We start from the raw sequence: 11,510 nt of genomic DNA, 5'->3' as shown, positions 1-11,510 counted from the left end.
TTTACTAAATGAATAAAAATGAGATATGTTGCCGGGTGTGATGGTGCATGCCTGTAATCCCAGCGGTTCAGGAGGCTGAGGCAGAAGGATCACAAGTTCAAAGCCAGCCTCAGCAACTTAGCAAGGCTGTAAGCAATTCAGTGAGATTCTGTCTCTAATAAATATAAAAAAGGGCTGGGGATGTGGCTCATAGTTTGAGTGCCCCTGAGTTCCATCCCCAGTACAAAAATAAAAGAGAGAGAGAGAAAGAGAGAAGTTATAAATGATTTAAAAAAACAGGCCTCAAAACTATAACATTATCTTTGCTTCCAATGGTTCTCTTTTCTTAAAATTTATTTTTATTGTAAACAAATGGAATACATGTTGTTTCTATTTGTACATGGAGTAACAGCATACCATTTGCATAATCATACATTTACACAGGGTAATGATGTTTGATTCATTGTTATTTTTTCCTTCCCCCCACCCCTCCCACCCCTCTTTCCCTCTATATAGTCCCTCCTTCCTCCATTCTTGCTCCCCTCCCACCCCCCATTATGTGTCATCATCCGCTTATCAGTGAGATCATTCATCTTTTGGATTTTTGAGATTGGCTTATCTCACTTAACATGATATTCTCCAATTTCATCCATTTGCCCGCAAATGCCATATTTTTATTCTTTATAGCTGAGTAATATTTCATTGTATATATATATATATATATACCACAGTTTCTTTGTCCATTCATCAATTGAAGGACATCTAGGTTGGTTCCACAGTCTGGCTATTGTGAATTGAACACTTATGAACATTGATGTGGCTGTATCTCTGTAGTATGCTGATTTTAAGTCCTTTGGGTATAGGCCAAGGAGTGGGATAACTGGGTGGTTCCATTCCAAGTTTTCTAAGAATCTCCACACTGCTTTCCAGAGTGGCTGCACTAATTTGCAGCCCCACCAGCAATGTATGAGTGTACCTTTTTCCCCACATCCTCGCCAACACCTTGCTTGTATTCTTGATAATCGCCATTCTAATTGGGGTGAGATGGAATCTTAGGGTAGTTTTGATTTGCATTTCTCTTATTACTAAAGATGGTGAACATTTTTCATATGTTTGTTGATTGCTTGTAGATCTTCTTCAGTGAAGTGTCTGTTTAGATCCTTAGCCCATTTGTTGATTGGGTTATTTGTATTCTTCGTGTAGAGTTTTTTGAGTTCGTTATATATTCTGGAAATTAGTGCTCTATCTGAAGTATGAGTGGCAAAGATTTTCTTCCACTCTGTAGGCTCTCTCTTCACATTGCTGATAATTTCCTTTGCTGAGAGAAAGCTATTTAGTTTGAATCTATCCCAGTTGTTGATTCTTGCTTTTATTTCTTGTGCTATGGGAGTCCTGTTAAGGAAGTCGGATCCTAAGCCAACAAGTTCAAGATTTGGAACTACTTTTTCTTCTATAAGATGAAGGGTCTCTGGTCTGATTTCAAGGTCCTTGCCCCTTCCCTCTTTCTATTGTGAAGGAAATTATTGAGGTAACTGATTTATTTGGAATACGGGTTGTTGATTAAATTTAAATATCACATCACTACTATATTTCCTGTTTCATAACTATGTCATGTAATAAAATGCCCTTTTTCCTAAGATATACACACTGGTGCTATAATTAAAATGTCTTCCAAAGTTTCTTTATTAGAAACCTAATCCCCAATTGAGAAGTGGGACCTTCGAGAGCTCTACCTTTATGACAGATGGATGCCACTACTGCAGAAGTGAGTGCATTAGAGAGGGAGGTGGTTTCTTATAAAAGGAGAAATCCAGCCCCCCTTTCTCTCACTTGCCTTCTTTTGCCCTTTTGCTTTTTTTTCATCATAGGATGACATGGCAAGAAGGCCCTCACCAGATGCCAGGCAAGCACTCTTTCATTGAGCCATATCCCCAGCCACAGATGCCAGCTTTTGATCTTGAACTTCCCATCCTCCATAACTGTGAGAAATAAAATTTCCATTCATTGCAAATTATCTAGCCTATGGTATTGTTATAGTAGTACCAATTTACTAAAATGCTAGAATATTAATTAAGAGGATAATAATAATAAAAATGATGTAGTCTGGGGCTAGGGATATGGCTCAGCGGTAGAGCTCTTGCCTGGCATGCATGAGGCCCTGAGTTTCATCCCAACCACTGCAAAAGCAAAAGCAAAAAAAAAAAAAAAGTATCCTATTCCTAAATGGTCCTGGAAAAAGAAAGATAAGGAAAACAATATGGCAAAATAGTAAACCTTTTAAAATTAGAGTAAAGGCATATGGAAGCTCTTTGTCATTCTCTTGAATTTATTTTTCTTTCTTTTTGTGTGTGTGTGTGGGGGGGTTTATTGGTGATTGAACCTAGGAGCACTTTACCGTAAACCACATTTTACTTTTTATTTAGAGACAGGGTCTCACTAAGTTGCTTGGGGCCTCACTAAGCTGCTAAGGCTGGCTGAGAACTTGTGATCCTGCCTCAGCCTCCTGAGTCTCTGGGATTACAGGTCTGAGTCACTGTGCCTAGCTTCTTGTTGATTTCTGTATGTTGAATGCTTCCAAATTAAAAAATAACAACTATAACAAAAATGATAGAGCTCCACAAAATCAAGGCCTATCCAAAAACATTTCCTATTTGGCACAATGCCCTGTCAAGCATCTAAGTAACCCCTCTTTCCACTGCTTTCCTACTGAGATTCCTCCATGGTGCTCCAAGCTCTGGAAAGAGCTTCCATCATATTAAGCATGACGTTTCTGTCAGACAAACACATGGCATCAAAAGGAAACACTAGGTTACATGAGTCAGAGTTGTAAGAAAGTTCCAGAGAGTTCTAGAGGTTGAAGATTTAGAACTGGAAGTTCTGACTATATGGAGCACCTCAGCATATGCTTGGAAATTAAGAGGTGGACTATGCTGTCCTCTCGTTGCATTTGTTGCCTGGATCTAGAGACTAAACAGAGTAAGAGTCAGCAACAGAGACCAGGTGAAGTAAGAGGAGAACTAAAGGTCAACTGAAGAAACTCTTTCACTAAGATGGCATACCCCGCTACATCCCATCTATGAGAAGAATAATGTACACAATGTTTTAAAATTACATTAAGTCATGATGATCCTTTAAGTCTGAATAGCATTTTGTTGATCAAAGTCTTTTGCCTAAGTTTTCTCACTTAACCTGTATAACGATCCTGTGACAGGTGTCTTATTATTCTCATTTTCCATGTGAGGGAACTGCTGACAGAAGCAGAGCCTGAAGTGGAGATTCTTGTTCAAGTGGCTTATTGAATAACTACTTAGGTATAAAGAATAGGAACAGGGAAGAAAGTTAAGCAAAGAAGTTGGCTAGGCTTGAGGCTGACTTCAACCTGATTCCACGGGGACCCTGGAGCATAAATAGCACCACAGAATCACCCCTTTGAAATGGCTGGCCTTTTGTACTCCTATGTCAATCATTGGCCAGTGGCTCCCTCTGGGAAGGGAGGGATCCTCAATCTCCTGGGAGAAATGGCTCCCATTTTTCTAACAGCAGTATCCTGCAAAAGGGGCAACTATGAGTGGTTAGCAGTCTACATTTCTGGCAGCTGGAAGATGAAGTGCCAGCCAGAGAAAGGGGGTACCAATAATATCTGCTACACAGTGCTAATGGGCATTAGGATTTGACATAAGACTTCTGATCCTGTGGCCCAGGGAGTTTTTCCCTATCACACGGTTTTTCACACTGCACTAGGAGATCCATCCACATAGGTCCTTAATGGAGTACAGACTGTTACCATGGCAGGTGGAAGGATAAGAGCAGAAGGGTAGGAAAAGGGCAGAGTAGTGAAATAGGAGAAAGAGAAGACCCTAGAAACAAGAAAAACTTGATCTATGTATTAATGTTACTTATATTGACTAAAGACATTTCAAGTTCTTATATTCCAAGCCTATCTAGATATTTTCATTCTTATATTCAGGTGCATTGCCTACATCTTCCATATTAGAAACTTCATTTGTAAAACTGGTAATATGAAAACAATGTCCAAATTTGGGACAATCGTCTTCCTGGAAACAAGAGACAGGGTTATTTGGTAATACTGTTCCCATAAATATTTAAAGCATCCTTGTATAAAATGCCTCACTCAATTTCAAACATTTTCATTGCCTTCTTTTCACGAGCCCCCTTTTAAGAAAATGCTGAAATTAGTTATACTTTGCTATAAAACTCCCAACAACATTTCATGTCCATTTTTCCCATCTTCTGTGACCTCAGGATAATTAAGTGTCTTTTTCTCCCAAGAAGAAATGCGAAGCATGTGGCGAGCCTGCTGGCCTATTTGCTGATTTATGGGTCAAGTCTCCAGTTATTACAGACAAAATTTGAAAGTCTCTGATTAAGAAGCCCTGCTGATTTAAGGATCTCGCTAGAAATATGTGCATAATGAATTATCTACAGATAATAATTCAAATTGTCCCTGGGTGATTCATATCACCCGCTTTTATTAAATTATCCATTTTCTGGGGGATTTTCAGATCTGTACAAAGTAAGATGTAGAGTAGCACATAATATCATAAGAGCTTTAAGAGAAAATAATTTTACTTTAGAAGAGCATTTACTCCAAATTTTAAGCTAATTTTCACAGGACAGTAAGTATGTGTGTGTGAATTACAGAGATGTTTATAAAAAAAACTTTGTCTTGTCTATGCTTGGGCACTTGGCTCATTTAAAAATTGTTTCTGTGAAAAAACCATTTCCTTGTGAGTGGTGATAGAGAAGCAGGATAAAAATAATCAAATTATTTCTTAGAAAAAAATGGAAACAGCAGTCATCAAGGTCCATTTTTAGCAAGGCACATGGGCCTGACAAGGCATTAGTTAAGAGAATGTGTCACCCTTAAATATGTGGGTTTATTTAACAATGGAACAAGTAGATATATAAAGAACAGAGCTTCAGTATTGAGAATTCAGAAAGATCTATTTTCCTTTTTTCTTTCTCTCTTTTATGGGAATGGGGATTTTTTTCAATCTTTCTCTTTTTATATAACAAAAGGGAAAAAAAAGAAAATCTTTAAAAAAAAAAAAAAAAAAAAAAAAAAAAAAAAACACCCATCAGTATTCAAGAAGGCAGATGCCAGATTCAGGTGAGAGATTCCCCCAGAGTCTGCACCTTCTTCTGAAGGACCCAGGGGTGGAAATGGGATGGGGGTGGTTTAGACAAAGGCTAGAACCACTTTCATTCAAACACCTGACTAAGGTCTGCTCTTAAAAGAACCTGGCCCAAAAAGTTGAGGGGGAGGAATTTAAAGCAAGCATACAAACCTTCTGGAAGTTCATGGACGCCTTCTGCTTCTCCCTGTTTTGATTTTTCAGGTTATTTTAAGGTTTTCATACCTCAGGCAAGGTGATTTATTATTATTGGAACTTTATATAACTCTTTATTTTTGCAAAGTGCTTTCCAGTCATTTTTCTCTCCTGCCACTGGAATTAGTTTTGGGGGAGGCGGTACTTCCTTTCCTAGGGAAAAGATGCTGGTTCTGATATGAGGCACTTTCTGAGCTTTTACCTTTTTTGCTTTTCTTCTTTTGATGTCATTCCCTGTGACCTCCTGTCACCTTCCATTTCTTCCCTCCTGCTCATACTCACACTCATTCTTTTTCTCTCCCACCTCTTTCTTCAAATCCCACAAAGCCCTCTTGTTTTGGTCCCACATCCCCAGCTGGATCATTTTCTCAACTCTGGGCTTAGTCGTTTAATCAAAAGCTTGATGTCTGTCCTTGGGAAGCGGGCACCTCCTGTCATGTACTCCCACTGCTAGCTGTGTGGGAAACCAGAACGAGGTATGATGTTAGAGTTGAGCTCTTCCTGCTTTGGTAGCATAAAAGATGGGGGATCTCCTGTTGGAGTTGCCTATGCCAAAGTCTTAAGTTAGCAGAAAGTAGTAGTAGTTCATCAATCCCAGACCACTGCTAAACAAACAAACAACACATAAAACTCCCTTTAGTATACAGCTACTCTTAGATTGAATCAAATAACATTGTCATTTTTGTGGGTCAAAAATAGTGAATAGTAGCAATTTCATGTACTTCAAACTAAATACTATTCCTGTGTAACCTTATAGCACATCTGCCAGGTGCTCAGGTATCTGGAGAGTTAGCCCTAATACTTCTCCTCAGCTACCAGAAGATTGCTGGGATGAGTTTTGTTGAAAATCTTTTAACCAACCAATCTGTTTTAGTCAGCTTTTTTGTGGCTGTGACCAAAAGACCTGAGAAGAACTATATGGAGGAAGTAGTTTATTTTGGCTCACGGTTTCAGAGGTCTTAGTCTACAGATGGCCAACTCCACAGCTTTGGGCCCAAGGTGAGGCAGAACATCATGGCAGAAGGGTCAGGAGGAAGAAAGCAGCTCAGAACACAGCAACCAGAAGGCAGAGAGAGAGAGAGAGAGAGAGAGAGAGCTCCACTTACCAGGGACAAAATATAAACCCAAAAGGAAAGGCACAACCCCAGTGACATATCTCGTCCAGCCAAACTCTACCTGCCTATAGTTACCACCAAGTTAATCCACATCATTGGATTAAGCCACCAATTAGGTCAAAGCCCTCATAATCTATTTGATTCATTTTACCTATGAATGCTCTTACACTGTCTTACACATGAATTTTGGAGGGACACCCCATATCTATACTATAACACCTTACATGTCATATATGTCAGTTTTCTTTGGTATCTCTGTGCTATGTTAATCTTTCGGTCATCTATCCTTTCTCTGCTACTCATACTGTACCCTTTATACTGGACCATTTCTAACTCCTCGCTCACAGTAAACCTTCCTATATCCTTACTCATTCTCCTCCCAGCCCTAACAGAAATCCCTGTCCTTTGTGGGTCTCTCACTGGCCAGGTTTCAAGTTGGGAAGTGGAGTTGGCCTCCCACCTGGCTCTTCTTTCTTCCTCCAGACCACTCAGGGATTTTAAGGCTCCCACAATGCAACTATGCTACTCTTTAAATCTCATCTCTGTCATCTTCCAGCTTCACAGGCACTCTCCCTCACTTGACGATGTCCACCCCAGACCTGCCACCATTCTGCAAATTTGACCACCCATGTAGACAACAATCCATGCTTATCCTTTCAAGTTGTGCATTTTCTCTTCTTCCATGATCTTTGTCTCTACTCCATCTCATTTGCTGACTCCATGGCCTTATTCTGGATCTTGTCACTCAAAACTGCCATCAACCCAACAGTCTATGTTCACACAGCCCATTCTGACCAGTCTCCTAAATATCCCTCTCTGTTCCTAGTTACTCCACATACTCACATGACCTCTTTCCACTGCTTTCTCCAAATAATATCACTGCCCTCCTATCTTTCCTTCTCTGCTAGCTTTTATTTTGTGACCCACCTCTCTCCAGAATATTTTTTTTAACCAGGGATTGAACCCAGGGGTGCTTTACCACTGAGCCACATCCCTAGCCCTTTGTTGTATTTTATTTAGAGATAGAGTCTCACTGAGTTGCTTAAAGTCTTGCTAAATTGCTGAGGCTGGCTTTGAACTCGTGATCCTCCTGCCTCAGGCCTCCCAAGCTGCCGGGATTATAGCAGGGTGCCACCATGTCTGGTTCTTGCCAGAATTCTTATTCCATCACCCTTCCATCAAATCCATGTGCCAAAATCCTATTCTTGGAGGAATCCAACTTCCTTCTTTTTGTTTACATCTAGACAGCCATGCACTGTTGTAGCAACCGGGATGACCATAAACCTATGATTTTAACTCCAATTGAGGCTACCTTCCATAGCACTTCATGTTTCCATTGTCAACTCAGTCCTTCTCAGTTCCCACAGTGACTATTTCAAACTTTCTCTTCTTTCATGATACCTCTGCTATCCTTCCTGCCCCTTTGATCTCTGCAGAGTCACTTTGGTTTCTGCTTCATTGAGAAAAAAGATATCAGGTGGGTACACACAAAACTTCTGGCTGTCAGATCTGTAAGTATCTCTGAAACTGCACCCTTCTCTCTCAGTCTATCCTATAGGGATAGAAGAGGGTCCCTGCAATTTGAGAGTAATTTTACATCTGTTCTCGGGTCCCCTTTCCTGTCACCTTGGATCTTCATTTCTCTGTCTCTCTCATCTTTAACCTCTCCCTATATACTTCTAATTTTTTTTTTTTGTAGATGGACACAATACCTTCATTTCATTTATTTATTTTTTATGTGGTACTGAGAATCTAACCCAGTGTTTTGTGCTTCGCATGTGCTAAGCAAGCACTCTACACTGAGCCCTCCCTATTTACTCTTTTTTTTTTTCCTACTGAAACTTTTTATTGTTTTATTTTTGTTGTTGAGGCTTAAGGAAATTAACTTTGCCCATAATTCATGCAGCCTGGACTTAGTGACACGAACTTATATTTGAGCCAATTAGTAATAAGGTCAAATTACATTCTTAGGTCTATTTAGTTGATACATGGCACTTCACCAATGACTCTTCTCATATAACCTTTAGCAAGAACTCGTAAGTAGCATTGATTATGCCCCAAGAGATGAGGGACCGATGGTAATTCAGATGGGCACCTCTGAAAAGATTTGTCAGTTTCCTGTTCCGTTCTAGCCAGATGGTTTTGAAAACCTTGGGGAAAGACTGAAATTCCCCACCAGTCTGAGACTGTATGCGAGTTTTTACAACATTAACTGGAAAAAACAAGAATCCCAACATGGCACCCAAAAGACTTCCACAGATAAAGTCATTGACCAAATGGGCACCGTGAGTCATTGCAGTAGGCAGGTGCTTCTTAATGGAACCTTGAAGACCAAAGAAAAGGACATTGCTGAATCCATTTTGGAAAAGAATGGGCACCAAACCTCAATAATACTCTCCAATTCCATGACATTTCAATGCCCTGAAAGCTTGATAAGTGTTTGTGAACTTGTCATGATGCTTGTGGTCTTCAAGCAATGTCTGAACTCTTTCCAATGGAGTGAAAATGGCTTCTGTTGTCCCTGCAAGTACTGCCGCCATGCCACGGGTTGCAAACTCTGGGGCACTGACGTGCTTCTGGAGAAGACAAGACAAATCCTCATACAGACCAAACATAAATGCCAGAGTGGTGGTTTTCTGCATTAATGGCGGAAGAATTCCATTTCTAAATCCATCCCTCCTCAACTGAAGCACCACATCATGGGTTTTGATTCCACAGAAATGCTGTCGAAACAGGATTTTCTGAATGGGAAATGTGATGACTACGTTGTTGAAAGCTGCACAGCAGCCACACAAGTAATGCTTCATCTCACCAACATTTGTGATGTGGGGGAGATGTCTTATTTTGAAGACGTAAGGATTGGTGGCCTCTTTTCATGAGCTTCCGAATCCATCATGTTGCTTAAGATCTTTCGTCTTCATGAAGGATTTTTTTTAACCTGTGACACCAGCTGAGCCTGGTGGTATGAGGGATGATAGTTTTTTGGCAACTTTCCCAATTTCTTCCATTGTTACTGGTTTGTCAGGTTCTTTCTTCTGGAGTCAATTTTGATAACTGGATTTCCCCAAAGAGCCTTGTGAAACTGTTTCCTATAAGGCAATGCAACATGGTGTCTCAGAAAAAGCTTTCTCCAGGCGTCCATTTCCCCAAGCTGTGAAAAGAGTGGAAGGGGTGGGCAAGATCACCAAGACCCCCTCAGTCTCCGAAACTCCAGTATCTGGGGTACAGTGGTGACAATGCCGGAATCCCTGCCTCCAGAGGCAGTGGGTGGATGCCCTTCTGCGGTGTCTGCGGTGTCCGCACCGCTCGCCTGGGGCGCCAGAGATGCTCAGCCCCTCCCCGCCCTGCGGTTCTTGCGTCCTGGAGAGGCACCTCCCCAGCCGGAGAGCGACAAGCGACAACCGAACGCACAGAGCCTTCGCAGAGAAGGCGCGCTGGCGAGCTCCAGGCAGGCAGGAGAGTCAGGAGCTGAGAAGGCGTGGATCTGGGCCCGCAGCCGCTGGGCTTGGGGAGTCGAGGTCCCTATTTACTTTTTTCTTTTTTTTTTGGTGCTTGCTAGGCAAGCACTCTACCAACTGAGCCATATCCCCAGCCCCTTATTTACTCTTAACATTTAAAAACACTTACGCCTTAGCCAGGCATGGTGGTGCATGCCTGTAATCCCAGTGGCTTGGGAGGCTGAGACAGAGGATTGCAAGTTCAAAGAAAACTCAGCAAAACAAGGTACTAAGCCACTCAGTGAGACCCTGTCTCTAAATAAAATACGAAATAGGGCTGGGAATGTGGCTCAGTAGTCCAGTACCCCTGAGTTCAATCCAAGGTACAAAAAAACAACACCAAAAAAAAAAAAAAAAAAAGCTTATGCCTTTCTACCCTTGTTAAGCCTTCCTCATTCCATGTTCTTCTCTTTCCTCCATTCCTTCCCATGTTTCAATGTTAAACTTTTTTTTTTTTTTTATTGTACTACGGATTGAACCCAGGGGCACTTTACCATGGAGCCACATCTCCTGTCCTTTTTCTTTTCTTTTTTTTTTTTTTTTTTTTTATATTTTGAGACAGGGCCTCACTAAGTTGCTTAGAACCTTATGAAGTTGCTGATGCTGGCCTGGAACTTGCAATCCTCCTGCTTCAGCCTCCCAAGCTGCTGGAATTACAGGTTTGCATCACCACACTCAGCTTCAGTGTTAAACTTCTTAAAAAGATCTACACTTGCTTCCTTCATCTCCTACCTACCACGGACTCCTTAACCCACTACAATCTCATTTTTGTCCTCCCTACACCATGAAAGTAGCTCTAGATGAAATCACTATAAATTTTCCTATTGTAAAAGCCCATGAACTCCCTTCTATTACTTACTCTCCTGGTATGACCCTATTTGTGTCAAAACATTCTCCACCTTTGGCTTTGTGATTCAGATCACTTCATGTTTTCCTCCTACATTTCTGACCATTTCTCAGCCTCCCTCTGTTTTCAGTCTGTACTTTTATCACTGGTACTCCCTGGCATTTTGTCCTTGGCAATCTTCTATGATTACTCTATAAATATTTTGGGAAGAGTGCATTCATGCTCATGACTTCAATTAGCACCTGCTTGTCCCTCTCTTCTCTGATTGTGTTCAAGGTATCATTTCCTTTATGATTTATTCTCTACTTATGGTACACTTCCTTTTGGTAGGGCTTCATTTGATGCCTGAATCACTTTTAACCACAGAACGCTATCCAGCACCTAAATATTTCTACCACAAGTTCAGTTGGTTTTTATTATCCACTTGTCAAATAAAAGCTTATTGTTAACTAACCATAGTTCAGTGGCAGTTGATCTGGTAAGAGAAAATTTTCAGTAAGATCCTGGTTCTAGAACTCATATTAATTGACTTAATAGTGATCATATAAGGACTGTTAGATTTCTTGATTGAAACTTGCAATTCCAAATTATATCCAGAAAACCCATTAGACTTTTTAAAAGGCATGAGTCTTCAGTGCAAATGAACATATTCAAGTCTGTACAATAAGCAGAAAAATTCTGAGGCTTATTTCGGGTTATCCAGTGGCATTGTGAGATATTA

At 40.7% G+C, this 11,510-nt stretch overlaps 1 pseudogene across 1 annotated transcript; it reads right to left on the bottom strand.

Annotated features, from left to right (window-relative positions):
- Positions 1-8,372: 8,372 nt before the first annotated feature.
- On the bottom strand, positions 8,373-9,645 carry LOC306652028 (mitochondrial nicotinamide adenine dinucleotide transporter SLC25A51-like; annotated as a pseudogene). The gene has a single exon. The product of its transcript is annotated as a mitochondrial nicotinamide adenine dinucleotide transporter SLC25A51-like (transcript).
- Between the last annotated feature and the right edge of the window lie 1,865 nt (positions 9,646-11,510).

The sequence above is a fragment of the Sciurus vulgaris genome (genome assembly GCF_902686455.1).
Source record: "Sciurus vulgaris genome assembly, chromosome: X".
NCBI classification, from domain to species: Eukaryota; Metazoa; Chordata; class Mammalia; order Rodentia; family Sciuridae; genus Sciurus; species Sciurus vulgaris.
Note: the sequence above shows the minus strand (reverse complement) of the source record. Positions and strands in the feature narration are given on the sequence as shown.